Genomic DNA, 27,580 nt, shown 5'->3' with positions numbered 1-27,580 from the left:
TGACAAAATGGTTGGGTGTCAAAAGTTTTGATCCACCTCTGGTGAAAAAGACAAATTCCCGCCGATTCAGTAGGAAGCGGGTCAAATTTGAATTGCAGCTGCCTCATAGTTTGCTATTTATTTTTTCCAAAAATCATTTCTAGTCACATAAGTACCTATTTAATCATAAATACATGGCTTGGTGGCGATACGTCGAGGTTTGGACGGTGGTCGAGGGCCCCAACTCTAGAGCGCGTAAACTCGCATGCCCGCCGCGTGGTCACCGCGTGACTGTGGCATTGCCATGTGTTCTGGGCGGCCTAGGCATGTCTAGTGGGTTGGGCACTCCCCAGGTAGGTGCTAGGAAGAAAATCACAACATAAGATTCTCACGAGGAGACCGATCGATGCTCAAACATGAATAAGCAGCCAAGTGTTTGATTAGCGGTACGAGAAATGCACATGGCTAATGGGCGTGAGTTTTGGCTGAGCATGATCAGTTATTAAGAAGACCGTCTTCACAAATTTTCAGCTCAAAAGGAGGAGCGTAGGTGGTACTTGCTTTGCAAAGTACCACACTGGACATAAATACGAATGTTGAAGCTGGGCTCAAAATAATGAATGGATTGAGCTGGCATTTGGTGGAGGATGGTTATTTGGGCATAGGAAAGAACTGTAGAAAATGGATACCATTTGGACATGCCAAAGTGGTACTTCCTTCACAAAGTGGTTTTCTGAACAGAATAGGAAAACAAATATTTTTTGAATTATTTCTGAACTAGGCAAGGAAGGTTTTTTACATATTTGACGAAGATATGACCCAAAGAATTAATGAGATTTTTTGGGAATTTTGGGAATGACAGAAATATAGGTTGCTTCACAACCTAGGGCAAAAACTGCCACATGGACATGACACATTGGCAAAACTAATGAGGTGGCGCCTAGTCATAGCAACCCACCACAATTTACAAGGTTATGACCATCTATATTGGTCATGATCAGCTAGAAATAAGGCAGTGGAGCAGTGCTATCTGCTTTATGACCATTTCGTGTAAGGAAATTACGACCTTTCTGACCAAAATGGTCGTTATAGTTTAGGGTTTGGAGCCCCCGACCAATTCTTCCAGGGTCACTGACGGAAGGTCACTAGTTGACATATTTCTTGTAGTGTATGGGTTTTCTGCGAAACAAAAAACATGCAACAGACAAGAACTTGCACTGGGCACTGGATCAATATGTTAGTCCCAAAAATGGTATAAAAAGTTGCCAAAAGTATATGAAAGTTGTAGAATATTGGCATGGAACAATCAAAAATTATAGATACGATGGAGACGTATCAGTTATGAAACAGAAAAACCCTCGAAGCGGGCAGATATTTTTGAGAGGGGGAGCCTCGTGGAGCCCAATGTACTGTGCGGATGTGTGCGTGACAGGTGCACCGGCGTGGCACATGGTTAGTTTGAGTGAACCGTGTCTGTTGCGTCATCCGACTTGTCTAATGTTCATAAATTTGATGAAAAATGACAGGGGAGAGGGTCAGAACACGAACACACTTGCATGTGGACCAAATTTATGTATCAAAAGGGTGGTTTGATTTTCAAATACCAAATGCAACTTCGATGTGGCACCTCTCTCGCAAAGCGCACGGTATTGCATGCCCCCTCCCCCTCAACCGAGGTTCACCTAGCAAAGTGCGAAGTAGCTAGCAGCCCCCCTCCTCCCTCGTGTCAGTACGAAGGGAATCCTAAGCTATATATGAATGCATGCCCTCCCAATCGAGGTTCACCGTAGCAAAGTGCGAAGTAGCTAGCAGCCCCCCTCCCTCGTGTCGGCACGAAGGGAATCCTAAGCTATGAATGCATGCCCCCCAACCGAGGTTCACCTAGCAAAGTGTGAAGTAGAGCTAGCAGCCCCCCTCCCTCGTGTCGGCACGAAGGGATTCCTAAGCTATGAATGCATGCCCCCCCAATCGAGGTTCACCTAGCAAAGTGCGAAGTAGCTAGCAGCCCCCACCCTCGTGTCGGCACGAAGGGAATCCTAGCTAAGCTATGAATGCATGATCTCCCCCCCCCAACCGAGGTTCACCCTAGCAAAGTGCGAAGAGCTAGCAGCCACCCCTCCCTCGCGTCGGCACGAAGGGAATCCTAAGCTTGAACATGCCCCCCTAACCGAGGTTCACCTAGCAAAGTGAGAAGTAGCTAGCAGACCCCCTCCCTCATGTCGGCACGAAGGGAATCCTAAGCTATGAATGCATGCCCTCCCCCTCCAACCGAGGTTCACCCTAGCAAAGTGCAAAGTAGCTAGCAGCCACCCCTCCCTCGTGTCGGCACGAAGGGAATCCTAAGCTATGAATGCACATGCCCCCCAACCGAGGTTCACCTAGCAAAGTGCGAAGTAGCTAGCAGCCCCCCTCGTGTCGGCACAAAGGGAATCCTAAGCTATGAGCATGCCCCTCCCCCCAACCGAGGTTCACCTAGCAAAGTGCGAAGTAGCTAACAGCCCCCACCCCCCTCGTGTCGCCATGAAGGGAATCCTAATTAAGCTATGAATGCATGCCCCCCAACCGAGGTTCACCTAGCAAAGTGCGATGTAGCACCCCCCCACACACACTTTCAGTCGGCGGGCCATAGAGGCATATATTTCACCAAGATGGATTGTAAAACAGACCGGGAATAATCCACCTTGGTCGTACAACCTCTCTCTTGTTGTTGGTCAAAGTGATGGCCGTCCATGCGACCCCGGAGATGGGCTAGCTCGCCAATAATCATGCAAGTAGCTAGTCCCCAAAGACAACCACTGCATGCGTGTGGCCCAAACATATGTATGGAGAGGTGTGTTTTTGAGTAACAATGAACAACTTTGATGTGGCACCGTGATTTCCAACTAGAAATCCCCACACTGAGTGAGGGTTAGGTTGATGATGCATATGTATGTTACACCACCCTTCAAGCCAACGATGGGGATTCATATATGCATGCATGCGTGCATAGTATATGCGCTCAAACTTAATTAGGTCCGAATCTCACCATGACCTATACTACGATAACACGAACCAAATGAAGAATCCGCCATGGTAACCTATCTTGTTGTTGGTCAAGGTGATCATGGATGTCCACGCGAGCCCACGAATATATAGGCTTGTCGCCGATAACCACGCGAGGGAGTGTATCGTTCGAAGGCAACCACTACATGCATATGTATGGAGGTGATGCGTGCATGCATGTTTGAATACACAACATTGATCTGGCGCGTGTGTCAAAAATCGTAAACTAGCTTCCCACACAGCGAGATCGGTTCATGATGGTGTCGTTGTACTAGCCACTTCGACTCGATGGGAGGGATTCATGCGTACACATGCATGTGTGTGTGCTCAAAGTGTATCATGCATATCATCCTAGAGCAAAAATAATAATCCCCTCCTAAGTCAAATTAACCTCTCTTGTTGTCAGGCAAAAAGAAGTGATGGACCAAGCAGGCCCACAGATGAAAGCATCGATATCGCTGATAACCGCTTAAGTGGGTGCGAGAGGACAACCACCACCGCTTTGCATGTGGGCCAAACATATATATGTTGAATACCCAAAATGCACAACTTTGATGTGCCACATGCCTCAAAAACCGTAAACCATGCACCCACACAGAGCGAGGCTCATATCAAGCGTACTACATATGATGGTCCCCTTCCCCCCTCTTCACCGCATGCTATATGCTCCTGTCGTAATATATCTACAACCCAAAAGAATCCTCATCGATGGTGAAATTAATTAACCTCTACCGATGTAGGTCAAAGTGATGCATGCATGCATGCATCGACGATGGCCTCGTGGGCCCACAGATGGAAGCGTCACACATGAGTGTCCTAGCTAGGATATATATGCATGTGGCCCAAAAAGGTGTTGTGTGATGTTTGAATAACCAATTTCACAATTTTGATGTGGCACATGCCTCGGTAACCAAAAAGTCCCGACACTGAGTGAGGTGTACTTGTTCACGGACGCATAAGTATAGTATATATGCTAGTCCCCTCCCACCTCTTCGATACGTACTATATACCACCATAACACAAACAAAAAAGATTCTACCAGGGTGGTCAAATTAACCTCACTACCGGCTGTTCGTCAAAGTGATGGACGACGACCTCGCGGGCCCATAGAAAGCGTCACATGCGAGTATCGAGTGTCGTGTAGGACAACCATCTACTGCATGTGGCCAAAACATTTATGTTTGAAAGGGTTGTGTAATGTTTCAAATAACGATTTCACGACTCTGATGTGGCACCAGCCCGCCTAACAAAATGGCCAACCCACACGGTGGCTCACAACTCGTAGTGTACTGCGAGCCACCCTCCACCCCCAGACGCACACACCCACACACACACCGCAAATCCACCGCAACTACGATGCATGTTAAATTAATTATCCCGTGGTGAACATACATGTTACCAAAGGAGGGACGTTTTAATTTCAAAAAAACCACAGAGATCATTAAGACATTTTAGTACATTGATTGATTGATTTTCTATGGGTATAATGTGCAAAAATCAAATTTGAGCATGCGAGCAATCCGCAGTGCAGGCAGACGGGGAGGTGTGCGTGCAGGTGTGTGAATTGACGGAGGCGTGCTCGCTGCGCAGTGTCATCGGGAGGCGTGCGAGTAGCTATGTGAAACTTTGGTAGGCATGCCAGCAGTCTGGTGCGCAGGCTCACCGGGAGGCGAGCCATCGGTTTGACCGCCGCCCACCTCTCTCCCACAACTCCCACTACTCCATATTAATGGTGCGCCCGAGCGGCCGCACCCCTCATCCTCGCTACACACACACAATCCTTTCTCTCCGCTTGCATCCTCGACGCCGCTCTCAGTCCTCAAAGCCGTCCGTGTATGAGGATGCCGCCGAAGCGCCCCATCGGAGGGAGTGGCGACGCCAGGGCTGCTAAAGCACCGGAGCACGGCGTGGAGATGGAGACAAAGGTTGTTGTCACCGCCGGTGAGTTATCGCTGCACCCTGACGTCGTCGACTGTGTCGAGCTTCCACAGCCAGATGCGGAGTTCCACACCGACTCCGACGACCACTCCGGTGATGACTCCGACGACGACGAACAGCTGGTTAGTCATCTATACCCATTTATGTGTCAAATAGATCATAGGGTTTCTCTGGTTACTCCTGCCTCCCCCTTTTGGAATAGAAATCCTGTGGTTATGTTCTCCCAATCCATGAAATCTGAGTAAGTTTCGTTAGATCCGTGTAGTGTATTGATTGTTTGAATGGTACAGGTGATGAGTGATTAGTTGTTTCATCTGTGCAAATGATTTCTACTAGTAATCCGACTAGGGTTAGTGTTCGTGCTAATAATTCCTAGCCAGGACTTGACAATTGATTTTGAATGACCTACATATGTTTGTGCCATTATTTTCTTCAAGATTGGTCTGCACATGGACGACTGTGCTTAAAAATCGAACCATAATCTCTGAATATGTATAAATAAATAGCCATAAATTCCTAATCCTACTTCACGGCATGTAATCAGTGATTTCATGCCAAATTTGTTTTACTATATATATAGGTGTTGTCTGACAATGTGGATAGCGAGGATGAAGATGCCCAGAGGAGGTACAAGAGGCGAATCCTGAGGGAGCTTTATGCGGGAATGCATAACAGGCGTATTAGGACCTGGAACGACGGCTATGGATTCCCATTTTGCAACCACAAGATTCATGACGCGTATCTAAGTGTTCTGGCGCATGCAAGAGGACGGGCCGTTGGCTCCTTCAAGCAGAAGTATTCTCGCAGGGTGGCGCACGACGCGTACGCCGAGTACCTGGAGAAGCTTCAGGATCGTGCCGGCCGCATGTGAGATGAGATGTGGGATGGATCGAACTATGTACGCTTGAGTATGCTTAATGACGGTTGAACTATGTATTTATGGTTGAACTATGCTTATGTACGTGTACGCTTATTATATATGTCTGAGTATGTTAAATATTTCGCCAAATTTTGGTAAAAGCTACAACGAGGGACCAATAAACCAGGACGGAGGTAGTTCGTCAATCACACACGGTTCCCAAAATTGGAACCATGTGCAATGACTATCATTTTGCCTGCTGCGTCAATCACACACGGTTCGCTCTAGCAAACCGTCGCCCCCAAAATTCTTTGTGGGACAGAAAACCCTCACCACCCAATTCAAAAAAGAAAAAAGAAAACCCTCACCATCCCCACGTCACAAAAACCCTCACCCCGCTCGCCACCCCCTCGGCCCCTCCGGTACGTTCCCCATTCACACCTGCAGAAGCTCCTCCGTGTCTATGCCATGGCACCGCCTATCGCGGCGGTAAACACTTAGCTCGACGCTTGCCGCCGCCGCCAGGCTGCCGGCAAAGCCCACTGCATTTCGCCACTTCCGCTTGCCGCCGCCTATCGCCATTGACTTTCTCGATGTTGCTCGCGGTCGACCCAGCTCCGCTCGGTTGGGGAATCTGCCGTACTGAGGGTTCTTTCTCATGGACGACAAGGTAAATAATTTAACAAGATATTATCTCATCTCTTATCCCAGTTCATCTGCCTCCTTTAATCACCCGACGGAAATCACCGTGAATTCATTTTTATTCGAGCTGATTTGAGGGTTTTCTTTCATTCATAGAATGTACAGTGCGCCGACACTTCAGGACTTGGTGACCGCCGCCACAGATTCCATCTCATCATACCAGATAACTTGAGGACGCGCGCGATATGTTCAATCTCACCCTAAATCGATTGGCATGGCCTACTTTCCTGAACATATTCTAAATATTGCTACATTTGGATAAAAGGTGCCACATGCACCATATACTTCAAAGGGGATTCTCCCCTCTTCTTTCTATATTAGGCAAATTAATGATGTATTGTTCTTTCGGTTACTCTCATATTTCCATGACATCATGTTTACCCTATCTGTTTAATTATAGACTTTTGTCCTTCGATTTCAACTGCTGTACAGTTCTTTCAATTTGGGCCCATATTTGCATGTTACCATATTTTCTTTAACAATCCTACCATTTTCTGCAGGACATCCCTCGCTATGCAAAAAATTGTGTAGTGCACAATTTTTCCCTTTACATACATCAAGGCTCCACGAATGTCATACTGCACACAAACCATGGATTTACAATCGTTGCTACTGTAAGACTTGATGAACGTGGTGACTCCTATTTTGGCACTGGCTTTTGGAATGAAATTGCAAAGTTTTATGTACTGAAAGCTGGCACTAAAATTGCACTGCACATAGAAGGGCCTGGTCACGAGATATATGCTAACTTCCCCGACAAAATCATCCATCCAGACTTTGTTCGAAGTAAGTTTTCTTTTCAACTATCTGCATATGTTGACTTACCCAGCAATGTCAAATGAATTGTGTAGTATTTAAGCAACCAATTGTTATTCCCTTATCTTACAATATTCCTACCTAATAACTTCTAGTTACCAATACACTTTTCTATTGCCCTGTTTTAACTAAATATTCCTTGTACTCCCATTTCTATCAGAAAGCGCCGCTGACAAGGAGACTCCGGAGGTGGAGAATGGGGCTGCCAACAAGCGGAGACGGGGCGAGCTAGAATCGCAAGCGACTTAATCAGCAGCCTCCCCGATGATATGTTGAGAGTCATCATCTCCCTCTTCCCAATCAAATATGGGGCACGGACAACCCTCCTTTCCCGGCGGTGGCGCCCCCTATGGAACTCCAACCCTCTCGACCTCATCGACACCCACAAGCTCTGCCATGGCTATCGCAAAAGCTTGGATGCGTTCTCCAAGATCCTCGACAGTCACCTTGGCCCAACCAAAGGCCTTAGAATGGGCAAGTTCCGTTCCAACGGCAAGGACCAAGCCAAGCTTGACGATTGGTTCCGACCCCCCGCCCTAGATCAGCTCGAGGAGCTCACTTTTGATGATGGGCATATGCGGTCGCTGCCAACGTCTGCACTCCGCCTTGCGCCCACGCTGCGCGTCGCCAAGTTCAGGAACTGCCATTTCCCGCCCCTTAATGACGCGCCCGCTCTTATTCTACCACGACTGAAGCACCTCGAGCTCGTCGCCGTCTGCCTCTCAAAGGGTGACATGGAGCGCCTACTCCGTGGCTGTACTACACTCGAGTACCTTCGTCTTCAGGCGATCAATGGGTTGAGTACCTTTCACATCACCTCCATGACTCTCCGGACTATTTATGTGTGTTGCTGGTGCGCCAGGAAGACATCACAAAAGGTGGACCACAGTATGGTCATCCAGGACACACCTGCACTTCTGAGATTACTTGTAGTTGATCAAGAAGGTCCAACAAGAATCAATGTCATTTCTGCACCGAAATTGACAGTGGTGGGCTACTCGTCTGACAAATACTTCGAACTTGTTATTGGATCCACACCCGTTCAGGTAAAATAGCCGCCTTCTACCTCTCCTTCTACAAATTAACATTATTTCTAATTTTGAAGATGTTTGTTCGTCTGTCATTCAGAAAATGATTCCGACAAGCTTGACCCCGAAACTGCGCACAGTGAAGGTCTTGGCAGTAGAATCTATCGGGTCCGACCTGGAGCAAGTTGTTAGTTTCCTGAGATGTTTTTCGTGCCTGGAGAAGCTATATATCGAGGTGATGTTCCTTTCCTGTTAAATGTTAACCACAAGGGAGTTCAATTTGTGACACCTTTTTCCAAGTTTACAATGACAATGTACTACGATTTCTGAAGGTTCTTTTGGAGGATTTCAGTACATATTGGTTGCTTGATCCATATGGTTACAATCACTAAGCATTTCTCCTTTGGATTCATCTGTACTAGTTTTCTTAGGGAACTTTTCATCCACTCCAACCTCTTGTGAAGAAGGCTACATTTTTCTAGAATGTAATCAAATGCCCATGTTAATCATGTCAGATCGAAGATGGCATGTTAGTGCATTTTACAAATCCTGCAAACCAAATAGCTAGGCCTGTAGTAATGTTCAAAACTGCATGTAGGCACTAACACGTTTTCTTCTTTTGCAGATAAGATTAGGCCCAGTGGTGGATAATGTGATACAATATAACAATCACATCGAATGCCTAGATCTGCATCTCTCAGAAATTACTTTGAACTCCTACCGAGGGACCTTACGGGAGATTATATTCGCCAGGTTCTTTGTTCTCAGAGCAAGGGTGCTGAAGGAAATGAGGTTTGCCCTACATTTATTTCGCAAAAATGAATGGTCTGTTGATCAGCGTCGGCGCCTGCGGCAGAATGGAGTAGGCTCCAAAAATGCTGAATTTCATTTTGGAACTTCAGATGACAGAGTAATCGGAAGTCATCGGGTCAACCACATACATGACTTCTCAGTGGCTGACCCCTTTGCGAAAATTGTGAGGTTTCGAAGCCAGACTTAGAAGTGGTGATATTAGTTTGAACCTCTCTGATATCCATGTTTAGCGTATCAGCGCGAGCGTTTGCAGCTGATGAGGTGAATTTCATTTCTAATATCACTTTGAACCTTGTAATCTTCGAATTTGAGCCATATAACTCTGGAATTTGAACCTTGTAACATTTCGAGCTTTTGTGGTACAATCGTTGAAATGGCATGGTATGAGGCTCGTATATTGCTAGCACTATTTTGACCTTAATATGCAACGGTCTTAGATTCTATTAACCATTCTCGAATCAGTTTACCTTGTCGACCTCACAACACACGATCTGTATAGCTAACTCGACTGCGATCTTCGACATTATTGCACACAGTTGGTTTCTTCCATCGTGTGCACTTTAGAGCGCGGAATTAATTATCGCACTCGAGTGTCCATCATCACCCTTCTGTGTAACTTTGACCTCATCACCCAAGGGTAAACTTATGACCGAAGTCATTCCACACACTTCATTTTTACAAAGCTTTTTGCCAATAAACGCCCACGATTTGTCCCTCTTCTAGCCGACGTGTGGCCAAACTAGCCGGGCGGGAAGCTTGCGCAGTAAACAGCACGGTAGTGCGGGAACAGGCTCACCGACGATACATTTGGCACGTCTTCGAGCCCACGCCTGGGGTGCGGTGTTGTCGAGCGTGCACTGGATTCTGGAATCCTCCGCTATGAATGTCGTGATAAGACGTGGCGATTACAGGCCGGTCGGCCCCCATTTATTACAGCGGCCATTTAACCTACCATTGTGTCTCTTCAACCTTTCGATCGCTCCCCACCATTGCAAGAAGCACACCCACCACGAGAAATTCTTAGAGAGTATCCTGCGCGGCTCCAATGGCGCTCCGAGCGGCTGCCGATGACGAGCAGCAGTTCACCATCCATGCCGTGGTGGACACCCACCGAAGGTTCGAGGACCTCTCAGTGGTGTACACCAACCACCCGGTCTGGGCGGAGCACCCATCGGCATCATGGAGCTGTTGCTTGCCGAGGAGAAGTACAAGGTGGTCGGATTCGACCTCGAGTACACCCGCGCTCGTGCCGGATCTCGTCCCAAGGTTACCGTCGCCCAGATGTGCGTGGGCCACCACGTCCTCGTCTACCACTACTGCCTGGCCACAAGGCCTTGCGAGCGTTTTGCCAGGTTTGTCAACAGCCCCCACTACATGTTTGCTATGGTGGACATCCCCAATGATGTAAAGGTGCTCGAGAGTTTGGGCATTGCCTGCCAGAATCTTGTCGACATCCAGGGCCAATACAAGATCTGGGGCAGCAAGGAGCATGAGAAGGACTCACTGGTTCACCTCGCCGAGGCCATCATCGACCCCTACTACAGAGACATGAAGGATTCATGCAACAAGGACAAGCGTGCCTAGCACTCGGCCTGGACGGAGAAACTCGACAAAGCTCACGTTGTGTACGCGGCCAAGGAGGCGTACACGAGCGATGACATGTACAGCCGGATCGTTGACATGAGGAAGTGCCTCCTTCCCCAAAACGGCCAGGGATCCAGCCAGAAGCAGAGCAAGGCAAGCGTCATCACAACAATAAGTAGATGATTAGACCCTTGTTTCTCCTACTTTAGTATGCATGTAATTGCTTACTTTGGTGTGTGCAAATGCAATGTGTGTAGTCACTTGTGTAATTGTATGCTTAATTTGGTTATGCAATGCTGTCTTTTTAAGTATATATGTTGATGCTCTATAGACAGAGCGTAGATGGTGTGCGGACAAACAAAATCATATCGCACACGGACTAAACAATGGAACCCGTTGGTGATGTTTTCATCAATCACTCACAATTGTATACCAGCAATCGTTTGCTCACAACACACACGGCTTGTTAGCATTAATCGTATGTGTTCTTATCGGTCTTCGCACACGTTTCTGATTACAGACCTGTTTGCCTTGTATCACACACATCTTGTTCATTTGAACCATTTCTGTTCTCATGTCTCAACGCAAATAGTTCATCCGAGTTAATCGCATGCCGTATATCGCACACACCTTTGATCTTGCTGACCATTTCTTTTGTGTTGCCTAATCACAAACAGTTCATCCGAGTGAACCGTGTGCTGTACATCGCACACACCTTCATCTATCTGCCCGTTTCTTTTGTGCCTCCTCATCGCAAACGATTGATTGAATTGAACCGTATGCCCTGCATCGCACACGCAACTAAAATCTAAACCGTGTTTGATGCATCCTCCATCGCAAATTTTTTATACATTTCTGACAGTTTTCCTACACCACCGTTTGCGATCATTGCATCGCACACAGTTTCTCGAAGGGTCTCCGATCGTAGTGTCACGTTAGCAGCATCCTGTAGTGGTGTGGACTAGTTTAAGGCAGTAGAAGAAATTTGATTGTGTGGTTATGCTCTTGGATATGATTGATAGCATTTTCCTCATGTGATGAATTGATTTTAATATATTATGGTATAACCAAAATGATGAGTGTTAAAACCAGTGAAGTAAAATCAGTAAAGCTTAATGGTGAGTAGTGCAAGTAGAAAACTTTAATGATGTTGATCTGTTTATTTTAAGTTGTTTGTAATATATGTCGAATAGTCGCATGTTCATGACATATTGTGACTCGAGTATTTTCACTTCAAGTAAACTTGATGTTAATTCAATGTGAACATAATGTTGATCGGGTCATGGTGCCACTGAATCGAGTTTTCCCAGTGCAACCATGTTTGCCTTTATCGGAAGGTCATTATTCAGCCCGTTGTCATGCCTCTGGTCGGTACCTCAAACGAGGGAAGGTTATGGGCATGCGGTACCCTGGCCCGGTAAGCAGACATAACCTTGTGTGCCCGTTTGTTGTTATGGTACCTTGTCCCCATTTGGGACCGTTTAAGTTTTGCCACGACGTTGGCCGTTGATGCCTTTGGTAGGCCCGGGGCCACCCATGACTTATCCCAAAGGGGAGTTGGTCGGAGTGGCCGGGAGAGTGTCATGGTAATGGGAGGGTTCTGTCGGAATGTCGTTGGTCTACCCGAATGGGAGTGCGAGGCCATGGATTCCGTGGTGTGGATACAGTGTGCTAACCTCTGTAGAGTGTTTATGAAACCTATCGGTAGCCGCGTTCTCGGTTATGGACATAGCTCGTAAGTAAGTCACACCATGGATCAACATGATTAAGTAATCTTGCACACTAAATTCTTATGGTTCGCACTGTTTATGTGATGATTTGTGAGACCATGAAGATGATCATTGTGGAACTGAAGTGTTGGTTTCGTTTGTGATCCGGGTATGGTCACCGTTTTGGTTACAAGGTAACCCGTCTGGTAAGAGAGTCCACGGGACTCGGTGCACGAGTTGATTTCACCGCATCAGTAGTATGTTTGGCATTGCATTTAACCTGATTAAATGTCATAATATTGTTTGCCATTATGCTTATGCTTGTTGTGAGCTTGCAAGTACATTCAATGTACTGACATGGTGTGTCATGCCAGCTTTCAGGAAAGTCTTATCAGATCAAAGTGCTTCCCATGTCTAGCGATGAGATTTAATAAACACTCTAGCGCGATGAGATTTTCAAGAGTGACAACCTACCCTCATGGATGGCATACACTGGATACGCCGTGCTTAGCATGATCTCATCAATCAGCATACCCCTGATGTTCCGTCAGATCAAGTGGTACTATGTGATAGTAGCATATCTCCTTGCACCTGTGCTCGGGTTCTCCAATTCGTACGGAGCAGGTCTCACTGACATCAACATGGCCTACAACTACGGCAAGATCGCCCTCTTCAGCTTCGCAGCCTGGGCTGGCAAGAAAAATGGTGTAATTGCCGGCCTGGTTGGTGGTACGCTGGTGAAGCAGTTGGTCCTCATGTCTGCCGAATTGATGCATGACTTGAAGACAAGTTATCTCACGTCGACATCCCCAAGATCCATGCTTGTCGCACAGGCTATCGGGACGGGCATGGGCTGCATCGTCTCACCCCTCACCTTCATGCTCTTCTACAAGGCATTTGATGTTGGTAACCCAGATGGCTATTGGAATGCGCCGTATGCACTCATCTACCGTAGTATGGCGATTCTCGGTGTGGAAGGCTTCTCAGCTTTGCCAAAGCACTGCCTATCAATCTCGGCTGGAATTTTTGCATTTGCGATGCTTCTGAGTATTGCAAGGGATACCCTACCACGCAGGTACGGCAAGTATGTTCCACTACCGATGGCAATGGCGGTGCCTTTCCTTGTAGGTGGGAGCTTTGCCATTGACATGTGCATCGGGAGTTTGGTGGTATTTGTGTGGGAGAAGATGAACAAGAAGGAGGCTGCCATCCAAGTGCCTGCTGTTGCATCCGGCTTGATATGTGGGGATGGCATATGGGTATTCCCATCTTCCTTACTTGCTCTTGCCAAGATTAACCCTCCAATCTGCATGAAGTTCACTCCTGCCAGCTAGGGAGCTTTATCAGTCACACCTTCTTCAACTATCTTTGGATTTTACGTTGTGTTGCAAGTGCTCCATGGTTTGAACTTTGTGGAGTACATTTTATGGTGTGTATATATGATTCCATGGCATTAGGTCTTTGTGGCGAGCGTTGATTCTTACAATTTTATATTGGTCGTGTGCTTATATTTTCAATCAAGTGTATCTACTGAGTTTATCCTGACATGTAATGAACTCTCTGAATGTAAATTTTTCAGCTATCTTAATATTTTTTTAGACAAAAGGTAAACTATATTCACAATGATGTGCACCTGCACTTTTTTGTGGAGTCGGATGCATACACATGGTTACACTATTAGGGAAAACCCTATAGGCATATGCTTAGTAGTAGCACGGGGTGGAGACTGCGTGCTACTGTTAATTAGTAGCATTGCGGAGCCAAACCCCGCGCTACAGGTAGTACATAGTAATAGCACGGATAGAGCGGCCCCGCGCTATTACTAAGTGGTCCCCATAGTACCCCCAAGACAGGCCATAGTAGCAGCGTTGGGTATACGACCCATGCTGCAGCTAATCTAATAGTAGTAGCGTCGTGTGTGTACCCCGCGTTGTTACTACTTATACACGGGGCCAGCTGGTGGGTCCCGCTTAGCAGCAGCGCGAGTACATACGCCTGCTCTACAGGTACTAACCATAGCAGAAGGGCGGGCGGGTTATCCCGCGCTACTACTAAGGGTACTAGCCAAAATATCAACCACCTTTCCCCTCCTTCGCCCTTCCCCTTCCTTTTCCCATAGCTTGCTTTCCTCTCTCATTTGCTTTCTTCTCTCTTCCTTCAATTCTCCGCCCTCCTCCCTCTCTCTCTCCTTTGCCCCTCCACCATCTCCATTAATGGCTCCCTTTCCTCTTACTTGCTTTCTTCTCCCTCCACTAGTAGAAAACAAGGCTTTGGTTGAGGCCTGGGTAAGGGCATTAATCCCGGTTCACTCACGAACCGGGACCAAAGGGTGCATCAGTCCCGGTTCGTGAGGCCAGGGCGCCGGCCGGGCCTCGGGGGCCATTGGTCCCGGTTCGTCTGACCCCTTTGGTCCCGGTTTCAGACACGAACCAGGACCAATGGGCCTTGCTCCTGGCCCAACACCTTTAGTCCCGGTTGGTGCACTACTAGGAAAAGGGCTATAGATGATATGGCCACTAATGGCACACGAGACATGTGGTGCGCCATTAGTATATACTAATGGCGCACCATGTGTTGGTGCGCCATTAGTGTCCAAATACTAATGGCTCACCACATCCACGGTGCGCCATTAGTAACAATTTTTTTTTCATTTTTTTCAAAACTAGTAATGGCGCACCAGTGGATAGTGCGCCATTACTAGTTAAACTAGTAATGGCGCACCACATCCTCGGTGCGCCACTACTAAATTTTTTTCATTTTTTTTAAAAAAATTCAATTTTTTTTCAAACCAAGTAATGGCGCACCAGTGGATAGTGTGCCATTACTAGTTAAACTAGTAATGGCGCACCACATACACGGTGCGCCACTAGTAAGTTTTTTTCAAAAAAAAATTCAATTTTTTTTCAAAAGTTTTTTTTTCAAAACTAGTAATGGCTCACCGTGTGAGCGGTGCGCCATTACTAGTTGAACTAGTAATGGCGCACCACTCCCACGGTGCGCCATTACTAACTTGGCCCAAAAATTCCACCGAATGCACCGCCCCCCCTGGACCGCTTTTTCAGTTTAAAAAAATAAAAGAAAATGATGGAAATGTCAAAAAAATAAAAGAAAATAAGTTTCCCATGTGATATGTGGTCTACTTGTTGGGAAAATTTACAAATATGAATTTCGACTTTATTTGCAAAATCTCTCTTGAATTTGTAAAATGGGCATAACTTTTGCATACGAACTCGGATTAAAAAGTTTTTTTATATGAAAAATCATCTACTCAAAAAGTTACATCCGATGAGATTTTCAAGATGGATGGCATACACTGGATACACCGTGCTTAGCATCATCTCATCAATCAGCATACCCCTGATGTTCCGTCAGATCAAGTGGTACTATGTGATAGTAGCATATCTCCTTGCACTTGTGCTCGGGTTCTCCAATTCCTACGGAGCAGGTCTCAGTGACATCAACATGGCCTACAACTACGGCAAGATCGCCCTCTTCATCTTCGCAGCCTGGGCTGGCAAGAAAAATGGTGTAATTGCCGGCCTGGTTGGTGGTACGCTGGTGAAGTAGTTGGTCCTCATGTCTGCCAAATTGATGCATGACTTGAAGACGAGTTATCTCACGTCGACATCCCCAAGATCCATGCTTGTCGCACAGGCTATTGGGACGGGCATGGGCTGCATCGTCTCACCCCTCACCTTCATGCTCTTCTACAAGGCATTTGATGTTGGTAACCCAGATGGCTATTGGAAGGCGCCGTATGCACTCATATATTAGTGACAACTCTGGATCCAGCCAGAAGCAGAGCAAGGCAAGCGTCATCACAACAATAAGTAGATGATTAGATCCTTGTATCTCCTACTTTAGTATGCATGTAATTGCTTACTTTGGTGTGTGCAAATGTAATGTGTGTAGTCACTTGTGTAATTCTATGCTTAATTTGGTTATGCAATGCTGTCTTTTTAAGTATATATGTTGATGCTCTGTAGACAGAGCGTAGATGGTGTGCGGACAAAAAAAATCACATCGCACACGGACTAAACAATGGAACCCGTTGGTGATGTTTTCATCAATCACTCACAATTGTATACCAGCAATCGTTTGCTCACAACACACATGGCTTGTTAGCATTAATCGTATGTGTTCTTATCGGTCTTCGCACACGTTTCTGATTACAGACCTGTTTGCCTTGTATCACACACATCTTGTTCATTTGAACCGTTTCTGTTCTCATGTCTGAACGCAAACAGTTCATCCGAGTGAATCGCATGCCGTATATCGCACACATCTTTGATCTTGCTGACCATTTCTTTTGTGTTGCCTAATCACAAACAGTTCATCCGAGTGAACCATGTGCTGTACATCGCACACACCTTCATCTGTCTGCCCGTTTCTTTTGTGCCTCCTCATCGCAAACGGTTGATTGAATTGAACCGTATGCCCTGCATCGCACACGCAACTAAAATCTGAACCGTGTTTGCTGCATCCTCCATCGCAAACTTTTTATACATTTCTGACAGTTTTCCTACACCACCGTTTGCGATCATTGCATCGCACACAGTTTCTCGAAGGGTCTCTGATCGTAGTGTCGCGTTAGCAGCATCCTGTAGTAGTGTGGACTAGTTTAAGGCAGTAGAAGAAATTTGATTGTGTGGTTATGCTCTTGGATATGATTGATAGCATTTTCCTTATGTGATGAATTGATTTTAATATATTATGGTATAACCAAAATGATGAGTGTTAAAACCAGTGAAGTAAAATCAGTAAAGCTTAATGGTGAGTAGTGCAAGTAGAAAACTTTAATGATGTTGATCTGTTTATTTTAAGTTGTTTGTAATGCATGTCGAATAGTTGCATGTTCATGACATATTGTGACTCGAGTATTTTCACTTCAAGTAAACTTGATGTTAATTCAACATGAACATAATGTTGATTGGGTCATGGTGCCACTGAATCGAGTTTTCCCAGTGCAACCATGTTTGCCTTTATGGGAAGGTCATTATTCAGCCCATTGTCATGCCTCTGGCCGGTACCTCCAACGAGGGAAGGTTATGGGCATGCGGTACCCTGGCCCGGTAAGCAGACATAACCTTGTGTGCCCGTTTGTTGTTATGGTACTTTGTCCCCGTTTGGGACCATTTAAGTTTTGCCACGACGGTGGCCGTTGATGCCTTTGGTAGGCCCGGGGCCACTCATGACTTATCCCAAAGGGGAGTTGGTCGGAGTGGTCGGGAGAGTGTCATGGTAATGGGAAGGTTCTGTCGGAATGTCGTTGGCCCACCCGAATGGGAGTGCGAGGCCGTGGTGTGGATACAGTGTGCTAACCTCTGTAGAGTGTTTATTAAACCTATCGGTAGCCGCGTTCTCGGTTATGGACATAGCTCGTAAGTAAGTCACACCATGGATCAACATGATTAAGTAATCTTGCACACTAAATTCTTATGGTTCGCACTGTTTATGTGATGATTTGTGAGACCATGAAGATGATCATTGTGGAACTGAAGTGTTGGTTTCGTTTGTGATTCGGGTATGGTCACCGTTTTGGTTACAAGGTAACCCGTCTGGTAAGAGAGTCCACGGGACTCGGTGCACGAGTTGATTTCACTGCATCAGTAGTATGTTCGCCATTGCATTTAACCTGATTAAATGTCATAATATTGATTGCCATTATGCTTATGCTTGTTGTGAGCTTGCAAGTACATTCAATGTACTGACATGGTGTGTCATGCCAGGTTTCAGGAAAGTCTTATCAGATCAAAGTGCTTCCCATGTCTAGCGATGAGATTTAATAAACACTCTAGCGCGATGAGATTTTCAAGAGTGACAACCTACCCTCATGGATGGCATACACTGGATATGTTGTGCTTAGCATGATCTCATCAATCAACATACCCCTGATGTTCCGTCAGATCAAGTGGTACTATGTGATAGTAGCATATCTCCTTGCACCTGTGCTCGGGTTCTCCAATTCGTACGGAGCAGGTCTCACTGACATCAACATGGCCTACAACTACGGCAAGATCGCCCTCTTCAGCTTCGCAGCCTGGGCTGGCAAGAAAAATGGTGTAATTGCTGGCCTGGTTGGTGGTACGCTGGTGAAGCAGTTGGTCCTCATGTCTGCCGAATTGATGCATGACTTGAAGACGAGTTATCTCACGTCGACATCCCCAAGATCCATGCTTGTCGCACAGGCTATCGGGGCGGGCATGGGCTGCATCGTTTCACCCCTCACCTTCATGCTCTTCTACAAGGCATTTGATGTTGGTAACCCAGATGGCTATTGGAATGCGCCGTATGCACTCATATACCGTAGTATGGCGATTCTCGGTGTGGAAGGCTTCTCAGCTTTGCCAAAGCACTACCTATCAATCTCGGCTGGAATTTTTGCATTTGCGATGCTTCTGAGTATTGCAAGGGATACCCTACCACGCAGGTACGGCAAGTATGTTCCACTACCGATGGCAATGTCGGTGCCTTTCCTTGTAGGTGGGAGCTTTGCCATTGACATGTGCATCGGGAGTTTGGTGGTATTTGTGTGGGAGAAGATGAACAAGAAGGAGGCTGCCATCCAAGTGCCTGCTGTTGCATCCGGCTTGATATGTGGGGATGGCATATGGGTATTCCCATCTTCCTTACTTGCTCTTGCCAAGATTAACCCTCCAATCTGCATGAAGTTCACTCCTGCCAGCTAGGGAGCTTTATCAGTCACACCTTCTTCAACTATCTTTGGATTTTACGTTGTGTTGCAAGTGCTCCATGGTTTGAACTTTGTGGAGTACATTTTATGGTGTGTATATATGATTCCATGGCATTAGGTCTTTGTGGCGAGCGTTGATTCTTACAATTTTATATTGGTCGTGTGCTTATATTTTCAATCAAGTGTATCTACTGAGTTTATCCTGACATGTAATGAACTCTCTGAATGTAAATTTTTCAGCTATCTTAATATTTTTTTAGACAAAAGGTAAACTATATTCACAATGATGTGCACCTGCACTTTTTTGTGGAGTCGGATGCATACACATGGTTACACTATTAGGGAAAACCCTATAGGCATATGCTTAGTAGTAGCACGGGGTGGAGACTGCGTGCTACTGTTAATTAGTAGCATTGCGGAGCCAAACCCCGCGCTACAGGTAGTACATAGTAATAGCACGGATAGAGCGGCCCCGCGCTATTACTAAGTGGTCCCCATAGTACCCCCAAGACAGGCCATAGTAGCAGCGTTGGGTATACGACCCATGCTGCAGCTAATCTAATAGTAGTAGCGTCGTGTGTGTACCCCGCGTTGTTACTACTTATACACGGGGCCAGCTGGTGGGTCCCGCTTAGCAGCAGCGCGAGTACATACGCCTGCTCTACAGGTACTAACCATAGCAGAAGGGCGGGCGGGTTATCCCGCGCTACTACTAAGGGTACTAGCCAAAATATCAACCACCTTTCCCCTCCTTCGCCCTTCCCCTTCCTTTTCCCATAGCTTGCTTTCCTCTCTCATTTGCTTTCTTCTCTCTTCCTTCAATTCTCCGCCCTCCTCCCTCTCTCTCTCCTTTGCCCCTCCACCATCTCCATTAATGGCTCCCTTTCCTCTTACTTGCTTTCTTCTCCCTCCACTAGTAGAAAACAGGGCTTTGGTTGAGGCCTGGGTAAGGGCATTAATCCCGGTTCACTCACGAACCGGGACCAAAGGGTGCATCAGTCCCGGTTCGTGAGGCCAGGGCGCCGGCCGGGCCTCGGGGGCCATTGGTCCCGGTTCGTCTGACCCCTTTGGTCCCGGTTCCAGACACGAACCAGGACCAATGGGCCTTGCTCCTGGCCCAACACCTTTAGTCCCGGTTGGTGCACTACTAGGAAAAGGGCTATAGATGATATGGCCACTAATGGCACACGAGACATGTGGTGCGCCATTAGTATATACTAATGGCGCACCATGTGTTGGTGCGCCATTAGTGTCCAAATACTAATGGCTCACCACATCCACGGTGCGCCATTAGTAACAATTTTTTTTCATTTTTTTCAAAACTAGTAATGGCGCACCAGTGGATAGTGCGCCATTACTAGTTAAACTAGTAATGGCGCACCACATCCTCGGTGCGCCACTACTAAATTTTTTTGAATTTTTTTTAAAAAAATTCAATTTTTTTTCAAACCAAGTAATGGCGCACCAGTGGATAGTGTGCCATTACTAGTTAAACTAGTAATGGCGCACCACATACACGGTGCGCCACTAGTAAGTTTTTTTCAAAAAAAATTCAATTTTTTTTCAAAAGTTTTTTTTCAAAACTAGTAATGGCTCACCGTGTGAGCGGTGCGCCATTACTAGTTAAACTAGTAATGGCGCACCACTCCCACGGTGCGCCATTACTAACTTGGCCCAAAAATTCCACCGAATGCACCGCCCCCCCGGACCGCCTTTTCAGTTTAAAAAAATAAAAGAAAATGATGGAAATGTCAAAAAAATAAAAGAAAATAAGTTTCCCATGTGATATGTGGTCTACTTGTTGGGAAAATTTACAAATATGAATTTCGACTTTATTTGCAAAATCTCTCTTGAATTTGTAAAATGGGCATAACTTTTGCATACGAACTCGGATTAAAAAGTTTTTTATATGAAAAATCATCTACTCAAAAAGTTACATCCGATGAGATTTTCAAGATGGATGGCATACACTGGATACACCGTGCTTAGCATCATCTCATCAATCAGCATACCCCTGATGTTCCGTCAGATCAAGTGGTACTATGTGATAGTAGCATATCTCCTTGCACTTGTGCTCGGGTTCTCCAATTCCTACGGAGCAGGTCTCAGTGACATCAACATGGCCTACAACTACGGCAAGATCGCCCTCTTCATCTTCGCAGCCTGGGCTGGCAAGAAAAATGGTGTAATTGCCGGCCTGGTTGGTGGTACGCTGGTGAAGTAGTTGGTCCTCATGTCTGCCAAATTGATGCATGACTTGAAGACGAGTTATCTCACGTCGACATCCCCAAGATCCATGCTTGTCGCACAGGCTATTGGGACGGGCATGGGCTGCATCGTCTCACCCCTCACCTTCATGCTCTTCTACAAGGCATTTGATGTTGGTAACCCAGATGGCTATTGGAAGGCGCCGTATGCACTCATATATTAGTGACAACTCTGGATCCAGCCAGAAGCAGAGCAAGGCAAGCGTCATCACAACAATAAGTAGATGATTAGATCCTTGTATCTCCTACTTTAGTATGCATGTAATTGCTTACTTTGGTGTGTGCAAATGTAATGTGTGTAGTCACTTTTGTAATTGTATGCTTAATTTGGTTATGCAATGCTGTCTTTTTAAGTATATATGTTGATGCTCTGTAGACAGACCGTAGATGGTGTGCGGACAAAGAAAATCACATCGCACACGGACTAAACAATGGAACCCGTTGGTGATGTTTTCATCAATCACTCACAATTGTATACCAGCAATCGTTTGCTCACAACACACACGGCTTGTTAGCATTAATCGTATGTGTTCTTATCGGTCTTCGCACACGTTTCTGATTACAGACCTGTTTGCCTTGTATCACACACATCTTGTTCATTTGAACCGTTTCTGTTCTTATGTCTCAACGCAAACAGTTCATCCGAGTGAATCGCATGCCGTATATCGCACACATCTTTGATCTTGCTGACCATTTCTTTTGTGTTGCCTAATCACAAACAGCTCATCCGAGTGAACCGTGTGCTATACATCGCACACACCTTCATCTGTCTGCCCATTTCTTTTGTGCCTCCTCATCGCAAACGGTTGATTGAATTGAACCGTATGCCCTGCATCGCACACGCAACTAAAATCTGAACCGTGTTTGATGCATCCTCCATCGCAAAATTTTTATACATTTCTGACAGTTTTCCTACACCACCGTTTGCAATCATTGCATCGCACACAGTTTCTCGAAGGGTCTCTGATCGTAGTGTCGCGTTAGCAGCATCCGGTAGTAGTGTGGACTAGTTTAAGGCAGTAGAAGAAATTTGATTGTGTGGTTATGCTCTTGGATATGATTGATAGCATTTTCTTTATGTGATGAATTGATTTTAATATATTATGGTATAACCAAAATGATGAGTGTTAAAACCAGTGAAGTAAAATCAGTAAAGCTTAATGGTGAGTAGTGCAAGTAGAAAACTTTAATGATGTTGATCTGTTTATTTTAAGTTGTTTGTAATGCATGTCGAATAGTTGCATGTTCATGACATATTGTGACTCGAGATTTTCACTTCAAGTAAACTTGATGTTAATTCAACGTGAACATAATGTTGATCGGGTCATGGTGCCACTGAATTGAGTTTTCCCAGTGCAACCTTGTTTGCCTTTATGGGAAGGTCATTATTCAGCCCGTTGTCATGCCTCTGGTCGGTACCTCCAACGAGGGAAGGTTATGGGCATGCAGTACCCTGGCCCGGTAAGCAGACATAACCTTGTGTGCCCGTTTGTTGTTATGGTACCTTGTCCCCGTTTGGGACCGTTTAAGTTTTGCCACGACGGCGGCCGTTGATGCCTTTGGTAGGCCCGGGGCCACCCATGACTTATCCCAAAGGGGAGTTGGTCGGAGTGGCCGGGAGAGTGTCATGGTAATGGGAGGGTTCTGTCGGAATGTCGTTGGTCTACCCGAATGGGAGTGCGAGGCCATGGATTTCGTGGTGTGGATACAGTGTGCTAACCTCTGTAGAGTGTTTATTAAATCTATCGGTAGCCGCGTTCCCGGTTACGGACATAGCTCGTAAGTAAGTCACACCATGGATCAACATGATTAAGTAATCTTGCACACTAAATTCTTATGGTTCGCACTGTTTATGTGATGATTTGTGAGACCATGAAGATGATCATTGTGGAACTGAAGTGTTGGTTTCGTTTGTGATCCGGGTATGGTCACCGTTTTGGTTACAAGGTAACCCATCTGGTAAGAGAGTCCACGGGACTCGGTGCACGAGTTGATTTCACTGCATCAGTAGTATGTTTGGCATTGCATTTAACCAGATTAAATGTCATAATATTGTTTGCCATTATGCTTATGCTTGTTGTGAGCTTGCAAGTACATTCAATGTACTGACCTGGTGTGTCATGCCAGCTTTCAGGAAAGTCTTATCAGATCAAAGTGCTTCCCATGTCTAGCTCGTGTCCACATCGGTGTCCCTATGCTATGGAGTTCCACATTGTCGTCGTTCCGCTGTCACGTAGTTATCGTGGTCGAGGCCCCTTCATGTCCATTAAATAATGTACATATTTTTCAGCCGCATCGTGTGTGCCGCTTGGCCTCACTACTTGATGTAATATCAAACCTATGTTTCCGCTAGCATCAATAAATCGGTTGTTTTCTGTACCAAGTTGTTGTGTGTTGCCAGAAGACTTGATCTCCGGGCTGGCAATGGATGGTAAACTGGTTGCTCTGAGCTGGGGTGCCACAGATACTTGCGATGAGGCTGTGATGCTAGTGATGATGCTTGCGATGAGGCTGTGATGCCAGTGATGATGCTTGCGATGAGGCTGTGATGTTAGTGATGATGCTTGTGATGAGGTTGTGATGCTTGTCATGTTTGTAATAATCCATATTTGAGTATGTTGGAGTATGTTGTTTGTGTGGAGTATGTTGGAGTATGTCTAACTCCACTTGTATGTAGTGTAACTTCATTTAAATTTTTACTCCAAGTATTTTTACTCCATATATTTTTATTCCATGTATTTTTTACTCCATATATTTTTACTCCATACTCCATTTGTATGTGTATATTTCTACTACTCCATTTGTATGATCACTCTCTGATACTCCATAATCCATAATAATCCATTTGTATGATCATTTGATTTTTGAGTAGGAGAGTAGTAGGAGAGGAGAGGAGTGAATCTAGAGAAGAGAAGAGAAGAGAAGAGTATTTAGAGAAGAGAAGAGTAGTACTCCAATAAAGAAGAGAATTTAGAGAAGAGAAGAGGAGTATGTGTAATAATCCATAATTACACATAATTTAGAGAAGAGAAGAGAAGAGAGCAAGAAGATGGAGGGCACAAGACAAACTACTGAAAAGAGAAGAGAAAGAGAAGAGAAGAGAAGCAAAGAGAAGAGAAGAGAGCGAGAGTAGAGAAGAGAAGAGTAAGAGAAGAGAAGAGAATTCTTTGCACTGCTCCTCTTCCTACTCCAAGAACTACTCCTACTCCTAACAGAAAGAAATTAAGTTAATTAACTTTAAAAAATCAGTTAATTAACAGGAGTAGTTCTAAGGTGAAAAGTAGTTTTAGTTAATTAACAGGAGTAGTTCTAAGGTGCAGAGTAGTTCTAAGAACTACTCCTACTCCTAAATTTAATTTACTGAAGAGAAGAGAAGTGAGTAGAGGAGAAGTGAAGAACACTAAATTCCTACACTAAATTACTCAAGCCTTGCTAAACAGCAAATCCTATACTCCAGCACTTAAAAGTAAAGTTCCTACAGAGCAAGCAATTGGCTTTCTTCCAATGAGCTTGATACTCCACAGATTAGGTTGCAGCAAAAATGCAGTACAGAGCAAACAATTACTCCAAACAAGCACTATTGATCAGCATCCTACTCCTGAAAACAGGCACTACTTGCACTTACAAATTCGTTGTGAATTACTGTAAAGTAACACACTGATCATGGGAGTACAAAAGGTTTCAGTTAATTCAAATTAACTGAAAAGGTGTAATTTAGTTTCAATTACTGGTCAGTGCAATCAAGAGTTTATTTACTGTCATTATTTAAGTTGCGAGACAAACTGTATGTGCATCCAAAAGATTTCGGCTATGAGTATCCGCTTACTAAGATTCGGTGCATCCTTTTCCTGAAGTTCAGCCAAGTGTTCTTTTCCCGAATGCTCACCTACAGCAGCAACATTGCACAAAAGAGGCAAATTCAGTCAAGTGCAGAGACGAGTCAGAGGCAAATCCAGTCAACATTTGCACAAAGAACTATTGTCTCATGTAACTACAGAGGCCAGGACGCCCTCGTCGCCCACCAGGACCAGCCTGTACGCGTGCACGCTTAGATTCTGACTCGATGCCTGAACGACGGTGAGGTGAGGAATGATGGTGAGGTGAGAGGGAGTACCTTTGTTTGCAAGGGAGTGGTTGTCGTCCGCCTCGGCGAAGCCACAGCCCAGCGCCTCGGCGAGCATCGCTGCCACGGTCCTGCAGTAGAGCATTCGCATAAGAGCAGAGCAGAGGGCAACTGCTGCTCCCCATGTTCTCTTCTTCAGTCTTGTAGTTGAGAGAGCAAGCAACAAGAGGGGATGATTGCTGGAATTACCCACAAACGGCAGGCGATTCAGTAGAAATTCGTAGCTGGAGGCTGGCCGAATCGGCTCTGCCCCAAACAATTTCATGGAGAGAGGGAGAGTAGTGAACTGACCTGGAGCTGGATCTAGACGGAGGAGGTCAGAACCGGCCATGGCGCTCCTCCCTCCGCCGGGCTCTCCGTCTTCCTCGGCGGCGACGACAGGACGAGAGCAGAGAGGACTACACAAAGTAAGAGCGTCCGGCACCACCCCCTCCTCCCGCTGCTCCAGTCCAGCACTGCCCTCCTCCTCCCGCTGCTCCAGCACAGATCGAGCACCGCCGCCCACAGATCGAGCACCCCGGCTGGTAAAAATTTCACCTTTAACCAATGAGGGGGAGACATGTTGCTAGTTTCAGGGGTGGTGAGGAGCAAGGCTGCGGTGAGGAAGACACCGACGAGAGGGAGAGGGCGGCGGCGAGGGATCTAGGGCGGGGAGGAGCGAGTGGTCGTCGGGGGCCTTGTGGTCGTCGGGGAGAGAGTGTTGGCCGGGAAAGAGCGTGTGGTCGGGGAGAGAGGGAGTGCGAGGGCAAGAGGGGAAACGGGAGAAATATCATAAGGCGACAAAAAAATGAACTGATTATTCCCAATGACAAATACTCCCTCCGTTCTGATTTAATCCTCGTGGTTTTAGTTCAAATTTAAACTAAAACCACGACGAGTAAATCGGAACGGAGGGAGTATATCGGAACAGAGGGAGTACTTCCTTTACTACTATATATGCATGCATGATTACTACTTACATGCAAACAGTATGCGCAAAAAAAAAGTATGCTTGTAACATGTTCATTTTATATTACTATATATTGGCTAGTTGTTACAATCAGTTGTGACATGTGGTGGGGGACGCTACGGGTTAGTTTGATCAAGTGTGGGGTTAACCAAGGTAGAGGTGCCCGCATGATTGGTCTGAGCGCAGAATAAGTCAGTGTACGCTCTCGCACTGTTTAGCGACCCTATATGTACTAGTAGAATGGCTGTGCGTTGCCATAGGCTTTTTGTAATTTTTACTGATTGCATAAATAAACATAATGCATGCCAAATTCTCATGTATAGAAAAGATAGCAATGGGATAACATAACAATGTTGCTCTTCTTGTATTTGTCCATATCTCTTTCTCCATTGGTTCTAAATTTTCTCGACACACATCTTATTTCTCCAACCCTACGAAATCCTGCCCACGATTTACCTTATAGTTTGACGAGAAGTTTGATAAGTAAACTAAGGTGGAAATTGTTCAGAAGATAAGTAAATTAAGGTGATTGATTAAGGTGTGGACAAAAGGTGTTGCGGACAAAACAAACTGGTTGGAAGATTTTATTTTTCTTCTCAAGGGTCGTGGTGGGTGGGGAGAACCAGTTAACAAAGCATTCTGCCAACAGGAAAAGGAACGCTACTCTTTTGTTTTTAAGTAGTATATTTCTACCGTTAAAGGCAGTTGGTACGTAGTCATATCTTCCCCCCAACCCACCTCTCAATCGAGTAGTCTCCCCCTCCATCAATGTTTCTCTCTTCTCACTGGGTTTTTTTTCTCCCACCGTTTTTTCTGCTTTATTATCTTTTTCTTCTCATCCGCCGCTACCCCTTGCTAATCCTCGCCCCTGTGCTCTTGCCCACACACGAGGTTGCCGTCCTAGCCTCTTCCCACGACATCGGTCCCTGGTGACATCACCACCCCATGGAACAACAAACTAAAAACATTGATATGCACACATGGTATAGAAAATACATAGACGTCATATGCACACATGGTATAGAAAATACGTAGATGTTATAAGAATAAACAACATTTACCTTACGAGGAATGAGC

General features: G+C 45.8%; 1 long non-coding RNA gene and 3 pseudogenes across 7 annotated transcripts in view; 3 read left to right on the top strand and 1 right to left on the bottom strand.

Annotated features, from left to right (window-relative positions):
- The window catches only part of LOC109774455 (uncharacterized), a 41,597-nt gene extending 15,289 nt beyond the window's left edge, over positions 1-26,308 (bottom strand). For 4 of the 7 annotated variants that reach the window (XR_012185046.1, XR_012185048.1, XR_012185045.1 and 1 more), the window contains exons 1-3: positions 25,846-26,305; positions 25,546-25,733; positions 25,258-25,317 (exon numbers count right to left, since the gene is read on the bottom strand). This is a non-coding gene — a long non-coding RNA (uncharacterized lncRNA). Of the gene's footprint in view, positions 1-25,097; positions 25,318-25,545; positions 25,734-25,845 lie in introns of those variants that run through there. The other 3 variants (XR_012185050.1, XR_012185047.1, XR_012185051.1) reach the window with 3 other exon arrangements.
- Positions 12,881-14,845, top strand: LOC109774450 (iron-phytosiderophore transporter YSL15-like; annotated as a pseudogene).
- On the top strand, positions 17,970-20,392 carry LOC109774452 (iron-phytosiderophore transporter YSL15-like; annotated as a pseudogene).
- Positions 20,715-24,784, top strand: LOC141023467 (iron-phytosiderophore transporter YSL15-like; annotated as a pseudogene).
- Positions 26,309-27,580: the final 1,272 nt, after the last annotated feature.

Source organism: Aegilops tauschii, chromosome 5 (genome assembly GCF_002575655.3).
Source record: "Aegilops tauschii subsp. strangulata cultivar AL8/78 chromosome 5, Aet v6.0, whole genome shotgun sequence".
Lineage (NCBI taxonomy): Eukaryota > Viridiplantae > Streptophyta > Magnoliopsida > Poales > Poaceae > Aegilops > Aegilops tauschii.
This window is presented reverse-complemented; position numbering and strand designations above follow the sequence as displayed.